This window comes from Diospyros lotus, chromosome 2 (assembly GCF_014633365.1).
Source record: "Diospyros lotus cultivar Yz01 chromosome 2, ASM1463336v1, whole genome shotgun sequence".
Lineage (NCBI taxonomy): Eukaryota > Viridiplantae > Streptophyta > Magnoliopsida > Ericales > Ebenaceae > Diospyros > Diospyros lotus.
In genome coordinates this window covers 36,824,837-36,843,332 of record NC_068339.1, presented here as the reverse complement: position 1 = coordinate 36,843,332, position 18,496 = coordinate 36,824,837, and the positions used below count along the sequence as shown (strand labels likewise).

Sequence of the window (18,496 nt, the reverse complement as noted above, 5' to 3'; positions counted from 1 at the left end):
GCCCACAGTTTGATACCGAGCCCAGCCCCCTGACTAGAGCTCAGCTTAAGAAGCTTGGATAGCCTTTCCATATAAATTGAAATCATTGTGTCAGTAATGGATCCTATCAAGTTCGAGCAACTCATATGCTAATTCTCATCAGCTCGTAATCTTCATCGAATCTGAGATCCTCGAAAATGATCCCTATTATTACCATGTATCTCGACCCTCTATCCTTCCACAATGACTAGCGACACGCAAGGCACCTTCATCTCTATTTAATCCAGCTTGATCATATGCCAAGATATGTTCTTTCTAAGCCTTATCCACACTTTACTATTTTGAACCCCCATCGACTTGAGTGTCGGAGTGCTTGCAGGTGCTAGTCACTATCGTCGGATCGCAACATTTTGTCACCATTGCAACCAGACCCACCAACCCCATTGGGTCGGAAGAAACATTTGGCGCCCACCGTGGGGCCTAGTAAAACATACCTACCCCACACATCGAATCCCTACAATCTTCTCTATAAACTATTCATGGTTAGAACTAAAAGCCACAACAACATGGCCCCAAACTAGGAGATTCCAAACACGATTGTCAACCATTAGTTAGAGAATCTAGCAACCATGGAGGCCCTCTTCCAAACCATCCAATAGCTTCAAGACCAAGTCGCCAAGTTAACCCACAACCAACAATGTGACCAGCACAATAAGTGGGTTGACGATGACGCAGAGGTCAGCCATCACCAGCAGTTTCAAGCCATCCACACCCCTGTTCCTCCACCGTCAGCATCCATGTACACTCCAAGTCACACTTTCACAGAATTCATCATGTCTGTTCTTGGCACATTGGAGCTGTATGATGGAACCTCCGACCCCAAGAGCATTTAACTATGTTCAACTCTTTAATGATGTTAAGTGGGGAGAATTGATCCGGTTATGTGTCGTGCTTTCCCTAGCACTTTGAAGAAGTCTGCTTGTTGTGGTTCTCCACCCTAGAGCCTGGCTCCATCAATGACTTTTTTGAGCTCGCCACACGTTTTCTTACCTATTTCTCCACCAGCCGAGCTTATCATAAAACCTCAGTAAGCCTAATTAACTTAAAGCAAGGAGAGAACGAACCGCTCTAAGCTTTCATGCACTAATTTAACCAGGAGACCATCCAAATCAGGGATTTCAATCCAACTGTCTCCCTGCACGTCATCATGGAAGGGCTCAAGCCCAAGCCCTTTGCCGACTCTCTGGCTCGGAAGCCTTCCGCCAACTTTGACGAACTTTGGGTGCGAGCAGCCGATTATATATGTCAAGCCTCACTCTCGAATTTTCCTGCTAGCACAGGAAGTCCGAGAGAAGGTCCATTCAAAATGGATACAAATACTCAAAATTTTCAAAAATTTCTTTTCATTTCCATATTTACTCACTATCAATAAGAACTAAATTAGATATTACAACATTTTTTATATCATCATCTTGAGCTTACCACCCATACATTTTCAAAATAAAAGGGCACTAAAACTTTAAATACAAAATGAAACACTCTACTCAGACCCTCAAAACTATACCCATGGATCTTGAGGCTAAGACATTTCTGTACACAACTAATCGAGACTCGCCCCAAATAACTATCTTCCATTTTTCTGGAATACCAAAAGAAATAAAGGTGAGCCACAAGACTCAGCAAGTAAATAGCAAAGGGAAGCATCAATAGATCGATATATGAAGGCATGAATAACTCAGAGTCAAGGAAAAATTACTACCCAACATATAGTCATCAATTAGATTCATGCCTTTTACACTTGACAACAATATCCTCAAAGAAATATAATTTCTTACATTTTATCAAAACACATTTTCAATCCCATAAGGTAACCATGTATATGCGTAACAGATTGGCACACAAGGCCATTTTAATCACATGTATCATATATACATAAACGACACACAATTCATGCCATGTGGTTATATAACACGTTACCCAACCATAACATAAATGCATAAATGCATACATAAGATCCTTGGGGCCCGCATAAAATGCATACATTAGTGCCCAAGACCTTGAATACAAACCTAACAGCAGCCAAGGACAAGCTACCAAATTAATAACACGAGCCCAACGCTCTCGTATCACATCCATCAGTATCATATTCACCTCCATCATCATCACGTGTCGAAACACTCACAATCACATCATGATCACAAGCTATTGTGGGACTCAAACCCTCAGTCTTACGCATCACAAGATACAACTGCTGTGGGACTCAAACCCCCAACCTTTCACATAATAAGATACAAGACAATTCCACCTCTACCACCACCATGTGCTAAATTATGCTGACACATTGTTATGCAATGCAACACATAAGGAATACAATGGCTCTTGCAGTATTAACGTGATGGCAAGGCCCCCATAAGCTAAGCATCAAGCCATGTTACGCCCACATAGTAATTTACACATGCGAATGCTCTACATGCATATGTTCACTTATCATACACAAGTCAACACTCACAAACCAACTGTGTTATGCCAATGCTCACGCTCCTAACACATACAAAGCATGACCCCTAGTGAATGCAACCCATTGCCTAACATCACCATGCAATGCAATGAAGGTTTCAAGTAGATATTTCATGCATGTTTCTTTATTAGAGATGTTCACATCATGATCATCATGTTCACTTAGACATTTCAAGATCATATCCTCCCATGAGACAATGATATTTTCATCCACATGATTTAACATCCCTTATTGAGTCTCATTTCCATACCATTTCTCAATATCAAGAAAATTGATTACATAAATTATCAAATCGAAGCTTATTGAGTTAGGGTAACAAAAAAAAAAAATGGATCTTAATTTTGATATCGAAAAAAAAAAGTTATGGTGTAAAGAGTACAAGGTTCGTAATCTGAAAGAAAGAGCTTAGTCGACTAATGGAAGGCTTAGTCGAATAAGCTAAGGGTTGATACAAAAATCTGAGAAAAATAACCTCTACTAAGTCAACTAAACCCAAAGATTAGTCAACTCAACACATATAGAAAGCACGAAATGGACTCGAAACACACCAAAATGACTACCACTAGCTTCCTAACCCATAAATGTCATTGTAACACCCCGTTTTTCTCTTACCGAGCTTGTCACTATGCTGGCGCCCAAAAAATACATAAATTATTTTTTTCTTTCTTTCTCGGTACATAACTTAACCTTAAGTACTGAATTCCAAAAAAAACCCCCAGCAAATCATAAAAAATACAGAAGTGATAATCGAAATCTGATATGATACTTAATCAATTCACTTTATTTATAAGATAAGAATCCGTACCATAGTTAACATCATATCATCAGTGTTGAAATATATAAATATATGGAGATTCCATAATATTCTAACAAGGCTAATCATTAATAAAGCAAAAACATATCCGAATCAACTCGCTAAATCCATCGGCCTCGTCATCCCGTGCCGTCTCATCTCAACCCGCTTATTGCCTAAGCTGCAACTCTAAACTGAAAAGTTGAATGTTCCAAGGGCATAACCCATTAGAAGATGAAACTTCTAGTGAGGCTCCAAAACATATATATATATATATATGAATGTATGATGCGATAACATGAACAACATTTGCCCTTAATGTAACTTCTCAGACCCACCAATCGGGCACGAAATCCTAGGCAAATCCCGAACCTCTGCAGGATAAGCCTAACGTTATTCCATCATTGCTCTAGGGGAATTACAGGTACACTCTGGGGGCGACATCCCATTCCCATGCACAAACATCAATATGACAATAACATCATGTCATGCAATTATCACGACTTTCCATGTAATATAAAAAAATGAATATTGCATTAATAACAACATGCATATATAACAAACATATCATGAATATGAGTTCTTGGGAGAAAATCACTCACAAAACCATAGTTAGGATAGGAAAACTCACCTTGGCCCTAAAGATCAAGACACCTTGAAATGCGTGTGTCGCCTCGATATGCGTGCCCGACCTCGATTCTCGTGCCAACTCTCAAAAATTGCACCAATCACATCATCTCGATCACCTCAATCATAAAATGATATTTAATCACTAAATATCCTTAATATTCCATTTATTTCATTTTTTCTTCATTTTCTCTCATTTTTCCTTTTAAAAATCCCAATAAATACCTCGGGACCATTTCCTCAAATCTAATTTCACAACAATTCATTATAGGCTATGAAATTCAAGGAAAAAATATCGAACTTACCTGAATATTGCATTTTCACATAAAACGAGGCTCTTTGGTGCGAAAATTGAGACATCGGGAATCCGAAATCTCAATCTTTTTGCACGAAAACTAATGCGAGCATAGGTAGATCCTTTTGGTTGCATCTAAAAGCCCACGAACAAGTTGAGCATCATCCCAAGAAAGATAAACCAGATTCAAGCAACAAAACAAAATAAGAAAAAAGAATGATATAGACGCCACACTCTAGAATAAGAGAAAAAGAAGTTGGGAGTGATAAGCCTTGGAAATTGGACGCCACAAGATTGGAACAATCTTGATAAGTCTTGAGTTCTTGGAAAAACCAAGTGAGAAAGTTCTCCTTTCAATAATCACGAAAATTAACCAACCTTTTGAAGTGTTTACAAATCCCTTTAAATAGAAAAACAAATATGAAATAACTACCAACCTGAAATAACTACCCATAATCCCAATAACTACCCACTACCCAAATGCTCATTAACTACCCACTACCTTAATGATCATTAACTACCAGCCACACACACACCCCACTACCTTAATGGATGGCCCCTCTCTCTCCATAATACAATTTAACAAATTAAACTGCAACAAATGGACATAAGCTTGGATGCCACTTGTCATCTTCAAATGGCTGCCACTTGTCATCTTCTGATGGGCTAGCATGCTGATTAAACGGACATAGGCTTGACTTCCATTTGTTATCTTCCAATTGGTAGATCCATCAGTAAAGGCTTGTTTGGCTCGAATGTCTTCAATTAGCCCATTGAGTGTCTCTCTCATTTTCTTTGCCTTTGCTCGAGTGATTGGACCTTCTTGTAGGCTTAGAGGATCTTTCACATCTTTTACAGTTCCATTGATCTCATCAGTCCCTCTCTCCTCAGGAGGATTCGTCCACGAATCATCACCTACATCAAAAGGAGTTAAATCAGAAACATTAAAGGTGGCACTTATATTATACTCACCAGGTAGGTCCAAGTTGTAGGCATTGTCATTGATCCTAGTAATCACTTGAAATGGTCCATCACCCCTTGGATGCAACTTAGAACGCCTTTGAGCTGGGAATCTCTCCTTGCGCATATGTACCCAAACCCAATCGCCTGGTTCAAAAATGAGTTTCTTTCGACCTTTGTTGGCTTGAGTAACATATTACTCAGTTCATCTTTGAATTTGCTACCGGACTTTCTCGTGCATTTGTTTCACCATTTCTGCCTTTTGCTTTCCATCTAAATTGACACACTGAACAAGTGGTAAAGGTAATAAATCCAATGGAGTTAGCGGATTAAAACCATAAACTACCTCAAATGGAGAATGGTTAGTGGCAGAATGGACACTGCGATTATATGCAAATTCCACATGTGGTAAGCATTCTTCCCAATTCTTCAAATTCTTTTGAATGATGGCACGCAATAGAGTAGACAAAGTGCGATTCACTACTTCAGTTTGTCCATCCGTTTGCGAGTGGCAACTAGTAGAAAATAAAAGTTTTGTTCCCAACTTACCCCACAATGTCTTCCAAAAGCAGCTTAAGAATTTAGCATCTCGATCTAAGACTATAGTCTTTGGCATGCCATGCAAGCGAACAATCTCTTTAAAGAACAAATCTGCAATGTTGTTGGCATCATCTGATTTATGGCATGGAATGAAATGTGCCATCTTGGAGAACCTATCAACAATAACAAAAATAGAATCTTTTCCCCTCTTAGACCTAGGTAAACCTAATACAAAATCCATAGAAAGGTCAACCCAAGGTTCACTCAGAATAGGTAAAGGAGTATATAGACCATGGGGTAAAACTCTTGATTTGGCTTGCTTACAAGTGATACACTTGCCACAAACCCTCTCAACATCCCGTTGCATATGTGGCTAAAAGAAATGCTCAGTTAATACATCTAATGTTTTTCTCACTCTAAAATGTCCCATTAGGTCACCCCCATGAGCCTCCCTCATAAGTAATTCTCTCAAAGAACTTATAGGCACGCACATTCTGTTCTCTCTAAATAAATACCCCTCATGCCTATAAAATTTCCCAAAAGCCATTTTCTCACAAGCCCCATAGACATTAGCAAAATTTGGATCACTTGGATACAAATCTTTAATAAATTCAAATCCTAGCAGTTTAGCATTCAAAGTTGAAATAAGGGCATACTTGCGAGATAATGCATCTGCAACCATATTTTCTTTTCCTTGTTTATATTTGATCACATATGGAAAGGTCTCAATGAATTCTAACCATTTTGCATGTCATTTATTCAATTTCCCTTGTCCTTTCAAGTGCTTCAAGGATTCATGACAAACTCCTTCGGCCATAAATAGTGCTGCCATGTCTCCAAGGCCCGAACCAAGGCATACAGCTCTTTATCATATGTAGGGTAGTTAAGAGCTGGTCCATTTAGCTTCTTGATCACCCTAAAATAAACCGCAAGTGTACGGGTCAAACAAGTAATATAATAGTAAGTAAGAATATCGTTACCACGAGGAAAGATTTCAAATACCAAATTTATAAACTTTCTTTATTATTTAGATAATAAAAATTTCAGATTTAATAAAGAACAGAAAAAAATAAATTAATTAGATTAATAAAATAAAATTGATTTGGAAGGCAACTTGAATCAAAGAAATAAGTGGATTTTAGTAACTAAGGCACATGTATGAACCTAACTATACAATACAAATCATAGATTTTTATGCGAATGAATTGGTTAATTGAGTATGTGACGGCGAAATCTCCTAACGCATTCGTTATCCTATTTTTAGGTTATAACGAGTCTATTCTCATTTAATAACTTTCTATATTTCTATGAAAGTTTAATCAAATGAAAACGCAATACAATTTGTGAAATTCCTAGCGTATCGCTAAAAGTTACATAAAGAAATCGAATTCTATTTCTAGTCGATTTTACTTTATGGTGTATGGTACCTACGATGCAATCCCCAAACTATCTCCTTTCGGTCTCAAGATTAGACATCAAATCATGTAAATAGTGGCCAATTATTCACAAACATTAAATCCAATACCACACAACTCAACATAACTCAATTTATTCAATCACATAAAATTATAAAAAATGCATCATCATGGTTTTGGCCAATACATGGCCTTAGTTCAACAAATTAGTTCATGAAAGATTCAATTAAAATCCAAAGAAACAGTAAAAGCATAGAGAAATTATTTAATTAAAGAAGAAGAAGGAAGAAACTCAGTTGGCGAATCTGCGTTGCCCGCATCCCCGCTGCGTTTGCCTGCGCCTGCCTCAATCTCCAATCTTCAATTTCTGCTTCATCCCCTGCTCATTTTATGCGCTGCTCTTTCTTACTTTTCTTATTCCTTTAATGGCCGCCGCCGCCCCCACAAGTCCTCTGCCAAATCAATCCAAGTCCACCCATTAATATTATATATATATATATATATATATAGGGCATGGAGTTCCAATTGCAATGCAATTGGACTCCATTTATTATATTAAATAATTATTATATAAACACACAGACTCACCCACGCCACTTCACACACACACATATAGATAATATAATATATATAAATAATATAATAGATAATATAATATTTAATATACTTTTAATTATATTAATTTTAATTATTTATAATATTTATTTTTTTATTTATATTATAATATTAATTTATAGTATTAACTTTATAATATCTTTTTTATTTTTTTATTTTTATTTTTATTTTTTTTCAACCCAAACACAAAGTAACATTAATGTAAAATAATACAAAATATTAAAAATTAAATATATATAAAAGAAACTCAAAATACTAGATAATTATAGGTAAAACACATATAAAATACTTAAAATACTATTCAATTATGACCAATAAATGTGTGAATAAATTCTCACATCACTTCTCACTAAAAAATGCAATGGGGTGCCGCTCCTGCATTAAGACAGCTCCAATGCCAATACCTGAAGCATCACACTCAACCTCAAAAGTTTTAGAAAATTGGGTAAGGCAAGCATTGGTGCAGAACTTAATTTCTCTTTGATCAAATTAAAAGCTCTTTCTTGCTCACTTCCCCACTTAAAACCCACACTCTTCTTAATAACCTCAGTCAAGGGTGCGGCCAAAGTACTAAAATCCCTAACAAATCTTCTATAGAAACTTGCTAGGCCATGGAAACTTCGCACTTCAGTGATAGATTTAGGTGTAGGCCATTCTTTGATTGCTTTAACTTTCTCCCCATCTACCTCAACCCTTTTATCACTTACAACATATCCTAAGAACACAATCTGATTTGTGCAAAAGGAACACTTCTTGAGGTTAGCAAATAACTTCTCTTTTCACAAAACACTTAGAACATTATGCAAATGCTCTAGATGCTCATCTAAGGTCTTGCTATAGATTAGGATGTCATCAAAGTAAACCACTACAAACCTGCCTATAAAAGGACTCAAAATATGGTTCATCAACCTCATGAATGTACTAGGGGCATTAGTTAACCCAAAGGGCATCACTAACCACTCATATAAACCATATTTTGTTTTAAAAGCATTTTTCCATTCATCTCCTTCCCTCATTCTAATCTGGTGATATCCACTTTTTAAATCAATTTTAGAAAAGATACATGAACCATGCAATTCATTTAACATGTCATCTAATCTAGGAATGGGATGGCGATACTTTACAGTGATTTGGTTGATGGCTCGATAATCCACACACATCCTCTATGTCCCATCTTTTTTAGGCACAAGTAAGACTAGAATCGCACATGGACTCATGCTCTCTCTTACATATCCCTTCGCCAAAAGTTCCTCAACTTGCCTTTGGAGCTCCTTCGTTTCCTTGGGATTTCTCCTGTAAGCTGGTCGGTTAGGAATTGATGCTCCTGGGTTGAAATCTATTTGATGCTCTATTCCCCTCAAAGGTGGCAAACCACTTGGAATATCATTGGGAAAGACGTCATCAAACTCCTGCAAAAGAGATTTAACAACACTAGGCAAAGAAAGGTCAAATTCATTAGTATTTAAGCAAGCCTTTTTGTACAAGAGTACAAACATAGGCTGCCTAGCATAAAAAGCACTCCTCACATCTCCCTCTTTTGCATAAAAACTTCCTTTTTTTCTCTCTATTTTTCCCTTTTCACTCTCTGAATTTCTTTCCTTTTTACTCTCATTGTTAATTTTTTCAACCTTCTTTCTTCACTCCAAATTTCTCTCCTTTTGAATCCCCTCAGATTCACTCTCTTCTCCCTTCCTCTTTTGCTCTTCCTCTTTTTTATTTTCCTCATTCTCACTCCCTCTTTTCTTTTCAATCTCTTTTTTAACCCTCATCTGATCTTCATATATCTGTTGGGGTGTCAAGGGTACAAGGGTAACAGACTTCCCATTCATTACAAAAGAGTATTTGTTAGTGTATCCATCATGCTTGACCCGCCTATCAAACTGCCATGGCCTCTCTAAGAGGATATGACCAGCTTGCATTGGCACAACATCACAAAGAACCTTGTCACAATACCTACCAATGGAAAATGAAACTAGCACTTGTTTATTTACCTTAATCTCACCACAATCATTCAGCCATTGTAGCTTATATGGATGGGGATGTGTTTGAGTTGGCAAATTAAGCTTCTCCACCAATTTCGTGCTAGGTACATTGGTGCAGCTTCCTCCATCAATAATCATTCTACACACTCTTTTTTTGATGTGGCACCTTGTGTGAAAAATGTTGTCACGTTGCACCTCATTCTCTTCTCTTGCCTGCAAGTTTAAAGCTCTCCTTGTCACCAAAACGACTCCATTCATGGGATGCTCTTCTCCATCACTCTCATCCATTAGTGGTAAAGATTCAGCCTCTGTCTCACTTTCAATTTCAACCTCTCCATTGCTCCTTAAAACCATTGTCCTCTTGTTTGGACATTGAGATGCAATATGTCCCTTGCCTAAACACTTAAAACATTTTATATCCCGATTTCTATTAGATTGAGGTTCAAAAGTACCTTTTCTCCTTGCCAGGACCCACTTCCTTGCCCTTATAAGGCTTAGGCTCAAATTTGGTTCTAAGATCTGCCTTTTCCTCCTTTTTGCTCCAATTCGGTTTCCAAGTTGAGGATGAACTCGAAATCTGTCCCACCCGTATAACACCTTTTCTTTTGAGCTGCCTCTCAACTTTCATGGCCATGTGTAACATATCCTCTAGCTCAACATAATGTTGTAGCTCTACCACATTGGCAATGTCTCTGTTTAGCCCTTGTAAAAACCTAGCCATGGTTTCCTCCTTATCTTCTTCCACATTGGCTCGAATCATGGCAACCTCCATTTCCTTGTGGTAATCCTCCACACTTCGGGCACCTTGAGTGAGGCCTTGTAGCCGCTGGTACAAGTCTCGATAGTAATGACTTGGAATAAACCTCTTCCTCATGATTGACTTCATTTGTTCCCAAGTGTCCACGGGTTGTTCACGGTTTCTTCTCCTATTCAAAACAACTTGATCCCACCAAATTATAGCATAATCAGTAAATTCAACAGCAACAAGTTTTACCTTTTTGTCCTCGGAGTAGTTGTGACAGTCAAACACAAGTTCCACTTTCTTTTCCCACTCCATATAGGCTTCCGGATCATTCTTTCCTTGAAATGAAGGAATATTCATTTTAATACTCCCCAAGTCACGATCATAAGCATCCCTTCTTCCCGGATTCCTCCCACCAAATCTGTTAGCCCGTTCATTTCCCAATTTGTTTGTGGCTTGATCCTCAAATTCTCGCTCATCATCTTCATCTCGATCTAGAGTTCTCGGCCTCCTTACATTTCTTCTTCCAAATCTGTGGCTGAATCTAGGCAAAGTAGATTGATCATCAAAGTTTAAGTCATCTTCTCCATCATCCTCATATCCATCAAGATAACTTTGTCTCCCCAAGTTAGCACTTTCACGAGCTGGTCTTCTTCTCACATCGGTTGGGCCAACTTCTTGCTTTTCTATTCTTTTTATTCTGTCAGTCAATTCTCCAAACATAACATTGAGGCGTTCAAAATGTTGTTGCATTGCTTGGATCATAAATGAATTGTCACTACTCCCCTCTTCTCTAACTCCTTTGTCTTTTGGGTCCATGTTAGTAACCTGCATAAAAATTCAGATATAACCTCACAAGCACTTCCTCACATGTTTCCTCTCAATTTGTTTGATTCACTCAACCCTCGTGTATAGCACTCTTTATTGGCTTTTTCTTTTAATAAGCTCACACTCTTGCCTTTTACCACTCAACTTTCTCAATTAGCTCTTGAAAGAACTCAGCAACTATAATCAAGAAAGTTAAATCTATGGGCAACTCAATTTGCAAAGAGTGTAAACAAGGTTAGATTGAAACAAGGAACACAAAATTGAGTAAATTTTGAACATGGAATTTAATCACAATGGATGAACTTGGAAAATCGGAAGAAAACAACTAGATTGTCAACGTCTCCAAAGCCTTGTATGAATTAGGGGGAAAGTAAACTTTGGCCGTGTGTTTAATGCTATGTACCCACTGATTTGTTGTGTATTTTTTTTTTTTTTCTTGACTGAGACTTTTTTTTTTTATAAGCACGAAAATTCCACTATTTGAATATAGCTTTGATTCTTGAAATCCAACACCTCTTTATGTATAGGTGTGTGGGTTTAGTTGATTCACACAAATGGAAACAATGAAGGTGATTAGAGTTCACACAATCAAGATGAATAGATCACAAGGCATCAAAAGTAACCAAGTAAGGATGCAATACTAGTGGAAGAACTTTAGTATAGTAACAAATCAAGGAATAAGAAAAAGAAGTATAGCAAGGACAAAGTCAAAGGACAAAAAACAAGAACCAACGAGAACAAAAAATCAAAGGGCGAAAAGAAGAACACAAAAACGAAATTTGTATCTGGTAGAGGAAAACAACAAGAACAAAGGAAATAGCAAGAATGCAACCTAATCAGAATATGGATATTAACAGATTCCAACAACTTGGAATGTCATTTTTTTTTTTAATGTGATTTCAAACCTGATTTAGAACCGAGCTCTGATACCAAAACTGATGCGAGCATAGGTAGATCCTTTTGGTTGCATCTAAAAGCCCACGAACAAGTTGAACATCATCCCAAGAAAGCTAAACCAGATTCAAGCAACAAAACAAAATAAGAAAAAAGAATGATATAGATGCCACACTCCAGAATAAGAGAAAAAGAAGTTGGGAGTGATAAGCCTTGGAAATTGGACGCCACAAGATTGGAACAATCTTGATAAGTCTTGAGTTCTTGGAAAAACCAAGTGAGAAAGTTCTTCTTTCAATAATCACGAAAATTAACCAACCTTTTGAAGTGTTTACAAATCCCTTTAAATAGAAAAACAAATATGAAATAACTACCAACCTGAAATAACTACCCATAATCCCAATAACTACCCACTACCCAAATGCTCATTAACTACCCACTACCTTAATGATCATTAACTACCAGCCACACACACACCCCACTACCTTAATGGCTGGCCCCTCTCTCTCCATAATACAATTTAACAAATTAAACTGCAACAAATGGACATAAGCTTGGATGCCACTTGTCATCTTCAAATGGCTGCCACTTGTCATCTTCTGATGGGCTAGCATGCTGATTAAATGGACATAGGCTTGACTTCCATTTGTTATCTTCCAATTGGTAGATCCATCAGTAAAGGCTTGTTTGGCTCGAATGTCTTCAATTAGCCCATTGAGTGTCTCTCTCATTTTCTTTGCCTTTGCTCGAGTGATTGGACCTCCTTCTAGGCTTAGAGGATCTTTCACATCTTTTACAACTCCATTGATCTCATCAAAATCTCATGGTTGATTATGAATGAAAATTGAGAGCTAAATTACTTATTTTGTATTTTCCAAATTGATCCTAAGAAGATTATATATAATTAAGGATAAATTCCTAATACTTTAAGAATTTTGATAATTTGATTTCCACATTTCTTAAATTTTAAAATTCATCCAATTAATTTTTAAACTTTTAAAAATCGACCGAAACATCCCTTAAATTAGCCACAACACCACCTTTAACAAAATGCTAGAGATTGATCAGGCAAATTTTAAAATTCACGATTGTGTAAAATTAAAGAGACAAAATTCAAGAGATGTTATAATAAAATCATTTAAAGTCTTGGGACAATATATAAGTGATATAAAAAAAATATTAAAAAAATTAGAATGAATTGAAAAAAATTAGGGATAAAAATATTCTTAATTAATATCCCTACAAAACTAAATGGGTCTAGGCGTCCTAATTTGTCATTTTGTTTTCTCTTAACTAAATAAAAAAAAAAAAAAAAACTTTCTCTAGCCCTAAAATCAAATTTATGATAAAAGTAATAAATTTTAATTAAATTCATTTCGGCTTAAGGGTTGTCGGGTTGGTGCTCCCTACACACTAACCTTGACCCTTCATAGTCACATGTGTCTTCTGTACCTCTTCCCTAATTTTTGCTGATTTCAATTGACATAAATCTTGGCTCGATTAAACTGAGTTGTCCAGTAACTTTTGGTTAAGCTTTAGTCAACTAGTGACTTTTTGTTAAGCCTCAGTTGACCAAAAGGTTAAGTTTGATAGACCCAAGATGTCCAGATTGCCCTTGCAATTATCCAACTATCCCCGCTTGAAGCCCTAGTAGTCTCTTTCAAAAAGAAATTTCGGTCCACCAAAGATTTGGAGACCAAGATACATATATACTCCTACAATTTCTAGTTTGTCTTTTCTTTTAAAATCATACATTTTATTCTTCTTTCCCTAACTCATCTTAGTTGCCCACATAGTCCCCCGTCAATTAATGTAATCATGGATCATCTTAATTGGTCAATTCTTACCTTTAGAAATGACCCCCTTAAATGGTTATTAATGTCTCAACGACTTGTTTTCAAATCCCCAAGTTCATAGTTTAAGACCTAGCTTTAATTTGAATTCAACTCATCAATCCTACGATCATTACTTTAGTTGACTAAACTCCTAGTTTGGTTGCCCAAACTTGTCTAGTAAGTAGAACAAGTTATGGTTTCTAACTTCAATCAATCGAGGCTTTCAAGTCTCAATCCCTGGTGGACTAAAGATACCCTTAAAGGTATTTTCACCTCTTTTTTCCACACTTCTTCAAACCATTGATCATTCTCATGCCATGCCATGATTCCCTCAACTTTTTCTCATTTAAACCTCCATCGGGTCCACTTAGTCCAATGAGGCCTTGCCCAACGATTCAAAAAATCTCTAGAATAACCCTAAATACCCAATTTCTCACATAAATTCCAATTAATGAATTTAATTAATTGGGGTGAACTATGGGTCATTATAGTTGACATGCTTCGAAGATGTCAAAAATTGCACCTAATTAATTTTAACATTAACAAAGAAGGTTGTGGTAGCTGAAACTATTGGAGATTTCTCACTAGGCTTGTAAAATAAAAAGTTAGGAATGCTTGAGTCCTCCTCTAATGCTCAAGTACTCAATCTTAGTAGGAGACAAAAAGGGGTGGAGTAGCCATAACAAATGTATGAACAAGCTATAAGTAAAAGAATAAGGTGGAGGAGAGAAGAATAAGATAAGATGAGAGCTAAGTGGAGTTTGGATTTAGAGTACTGTAGGTCTTTGTTATTTATAGACATGACATAGGTGTTAGGGAACAAACCAATTGATAAAAAACTTGGGACGAAATTGGATACACAAAAGACAAAATTTATGCGATTTGGAAAATAATGCCTACGTCCTTGGTTATACTAGATATTTTTTACTATTTAGAAGGATTACAATTACAAAAATTATGTCCATATATTTATAAACAAAAACTAAGACAAATAGAACTCTTAATTTGAACAAGATTCCTAATTTGATTTGAATTTTGAAAACAAATCACTCAATTCTAATTCTTAATCTATTTAAATTTTGGAGGATCTAGCCCCAAGCCCTCACAAGGGGCGTTGCCACCTTAACCCTCACTCATTGACAAGTTATCTAGCCCCAAGCCCCCACAAGGGGCGCTGCCACCTTGATCCTCACTCATTGACAAGTTAGTGAGACCCTTATGCCAACTCTACATAGGTGTCATAAATAGAATCAGACTCCATATCAACATTAAAACTCTCTCCTAAGGGGTTGAATTCAGCTCAACTTGGGCTTTACAATGGGTTGACTTGGGCTAGTTCAAGTAAAATTAAAATTGTAGTATACCTAAAAAACTTTTTTGTGCTTGAAAAAAAAATTATTCAAGTTCAGAAAGATGAAAAAATTATATAAAAGAGCATGAGATAGTTAGAAAGATTGTACATATGTAGTGGCTTTTGTTATTAAGAATGGTGTGACTCAAATAAGTGAAGAGATAGTTAGAAAGATTGTACATATGTAGTTGTGGCTTTTGTTATTAAGAATGGTGTGACTCAAATAAGCGAAGAGGTTTATGTAAAACATCATTAGTTAACCATGGGGTCAATCTTTTCTTGATGAAGTATACCTTTTTGTGATAAACAATGGTTCGATCTTACTCATTGCTGCTATCTCTATGTATATATAAACATGCAAATTGATCTTTTGCCCGACGGGACGGGACCGGGGGAGGGGGGGCAGTGGCCCCACCCTTTATTAGCTTAAGTTGGGTAACAATTATGTTGCCTAACACGAACAAAAGATCGAGGCTGATATAAACATATCTATAGCAACTTATTAGCACGAATATTTTGATAAGTTCTCTTGAATAGAAAAAAGGCCCATCAATAGATTAAATTGCTATATTATTCAGTTTAAAAATTACATTAATCAATTTAATGTATTTGCATGTCCTCAAGTGGATGACCTATTGGATCAGCTCTAAGGAGCTTTTATATTCTCCAAGATTAACCTGAGGTCAAGGTATCACCAGGTGCAAGTGAGGGATGAGACATTCCGACGACAACATTTCGCTGGCGATATGACCCCCATGAATTTGTGGTTATGCCATTTGGTTTGACAAATGCCCCAACGATGTTTATAGACCTAATGAATCTGGTGTTTAGGGAGTATGTGGATTGCTTTATTATTGTCTTTATAGACGACATTCTAATATACTCACCAAGTTCGGAGGAGTATGAAATACACCATAGGTTGGTTCTATAAAGGCTTAGGGAGAGGCAGTTGTATGCTAAGTTCACTAAGTGTGAGTTTTGGCAAAGGAAAGTAGGGTTCCTCAGACATGTGGTGTTGAAAGAAGGTATTTCTATTGACCTAGCAAAGATTCAGGCTGTTCTAGATTGGCCAAGACCTATGACAGTAATTGAGATTTAGAGTTTCCTTGGACTAGCCAGCTATTATCGGTGATTTATTGAGGAATTTGCTCGATTAGCTTCACCAATGACCAAATTGACTTAGAAGGGAGCGAATTTTGATTGGAATGATTCCTGTGAGAATTTTTTTCAAGAGTTGAAGCGACTGTTGACTTCGACACCTATGCTTACTATTCCAAGGAGATGTGAGAAGTTCACAATTTATAGTAATGCCTCTTATTCAGGGTTAGGATGCATGCTGATGCAAGATAGGCATGTGGTTGCTTATGTCTTCAAGTGTTCCAAAACTTCTTGGTAAAGCAATGAAGGCGTCTGATTGATAAATCTTACAAGCCATGCGTTCAGACATAGAAGTCATTTCTATAAGTTAACCGCGTGTAATCCCGAAAATATGTGGTTCAGCCAAAGAGATTGGCATTACACCTACCACAGATGATTTTCCAAGATATGCAGCTTGTGAAACATAACCATTCAATCCACAACTTCCCCCTCCATATACCAAATTAATTTTTTTCTCTCCTAATTTTTGGCCTAGTTCGCTCGCTGCAAGTGCGTAACAAATATCGCTTCCAAGTTGAGAGCCACAAAGTACACATATGGTGTTGATTTGACGAACTAACTGGCCTTCCATGTTTGTTCCTTTTGTATGCCCTGGAAAGAAGTTTGGTGATCAAAAGTATCTATATAGGAATTCAATAAGAAATAAACACAAACAAAAATCATGCGTATATATAAGTAGTTGTGATTGTGGCTCACATCTTCCTCTGGTTTTACGTCCAGAAACAGCTTAAACACTTTATATGAAGTGGGGATAGGCTTCCCATCCAATTTTCTTATAGATTGGCAAACTTGGTCGTTTTTAGTCAGATTCCCAAGACTATAGCGTTGGTGGTCACTTCTGAACTGCGTCCATAAACCAAGAAGTTTTCTTTGCACTATTCCACATAGATGCGTCTCAAGAGTCAATCGGATATCATCAAAAGACTCCTTACTTAGTCAATCCTTTATGAAACTAATTTTATCTTCTCGATTTATGGACATAAACCCCACAGATTTGCATCGTGTGTTATAGGTGTTGGAAATGTATGCCCTAAAGACACGTTTTGTTTAATTTATGGTAATGATGTTTCTTTTATTCAATTTATGGCACATATATTATTTGCATTTAATTGTTGGAAAAGTGTCCATGCTATTAAGTAAGTGATTCATGTGATGGGTCGTTCTTCACAGTTAGGCATGAATCATGGGTACTTAATAAGCAAGAAAATATTACTCTTGATCTTTTGATAGAACTGGGCATTCTATCATGATAAGATCATTGTGCAATAGATCCTAATGGAGGATGGCTTGCCTTAGCCAGTAAACAGTCCGTTTACTCTAATTGTACAAGCGAATTTGGAATGTGTAGAGTGGACCTGTGATAGAAGCTAATGACAAAGTACTAATCATCATGGAGCTAGTCTATCACTGCTACTACGTGGACGAGTACTCTAATACTTGAGTATTAGTTGGTGGTCTAGTGAACCTAGAGCTATATTCTTATATTCACTGTAGGTGAGGTCTATCAAAGATCAATAACCTTTTGAGTTGGGAGTATGGTTTCTAATTAGCTAAGACAGACTAATACAAGATAGTTTCTGTGATTCACCCCCTTGTGATTGTTCAAGAATAATCAAATAATCCAGGGCCCTGGGAACGTGACTTAAGAGTGTGTGCTTCTGGGTAGCTCCCAATAATAAGCAAGTACATTCGAGTAGTCACGGATTATTGGACTAGTGATCTAAGGATGGTAGAAATCATTTAGAGAGGTGTTAGTACATTATTCCTTTCTAAATGATGGGTGTTACGCAGAGGGGTATTTTCGTCATTACACTAGTAGGTCAAAGACATGGCATATGCAAAATTATTTGTGGGGTCAGTGTTACCATATGGTGATAGTTGGAACACTTAGAATGACAAAATATAGCTACTAGGTAGCAGGGATATTTTGGTCATTTTAGTAGCCGTGAATAATTTGTCTTTTG

The 18,496-nt window shown here is 36.8% G+C and overlaps 1 pseudogene; it reads right to left on the bottom strand.

Moving 5' to 3' along the window:
* Nucleotides 1–659: 659 nt before the first annotated feature.
* Nucleotides 660–11,285, bottom strand: LOC127794796 (uncharacterized; annotated as a pseudogene).
* Nucleotides 11,286–18,496: the final 7,211 nt, after the last annotated feature.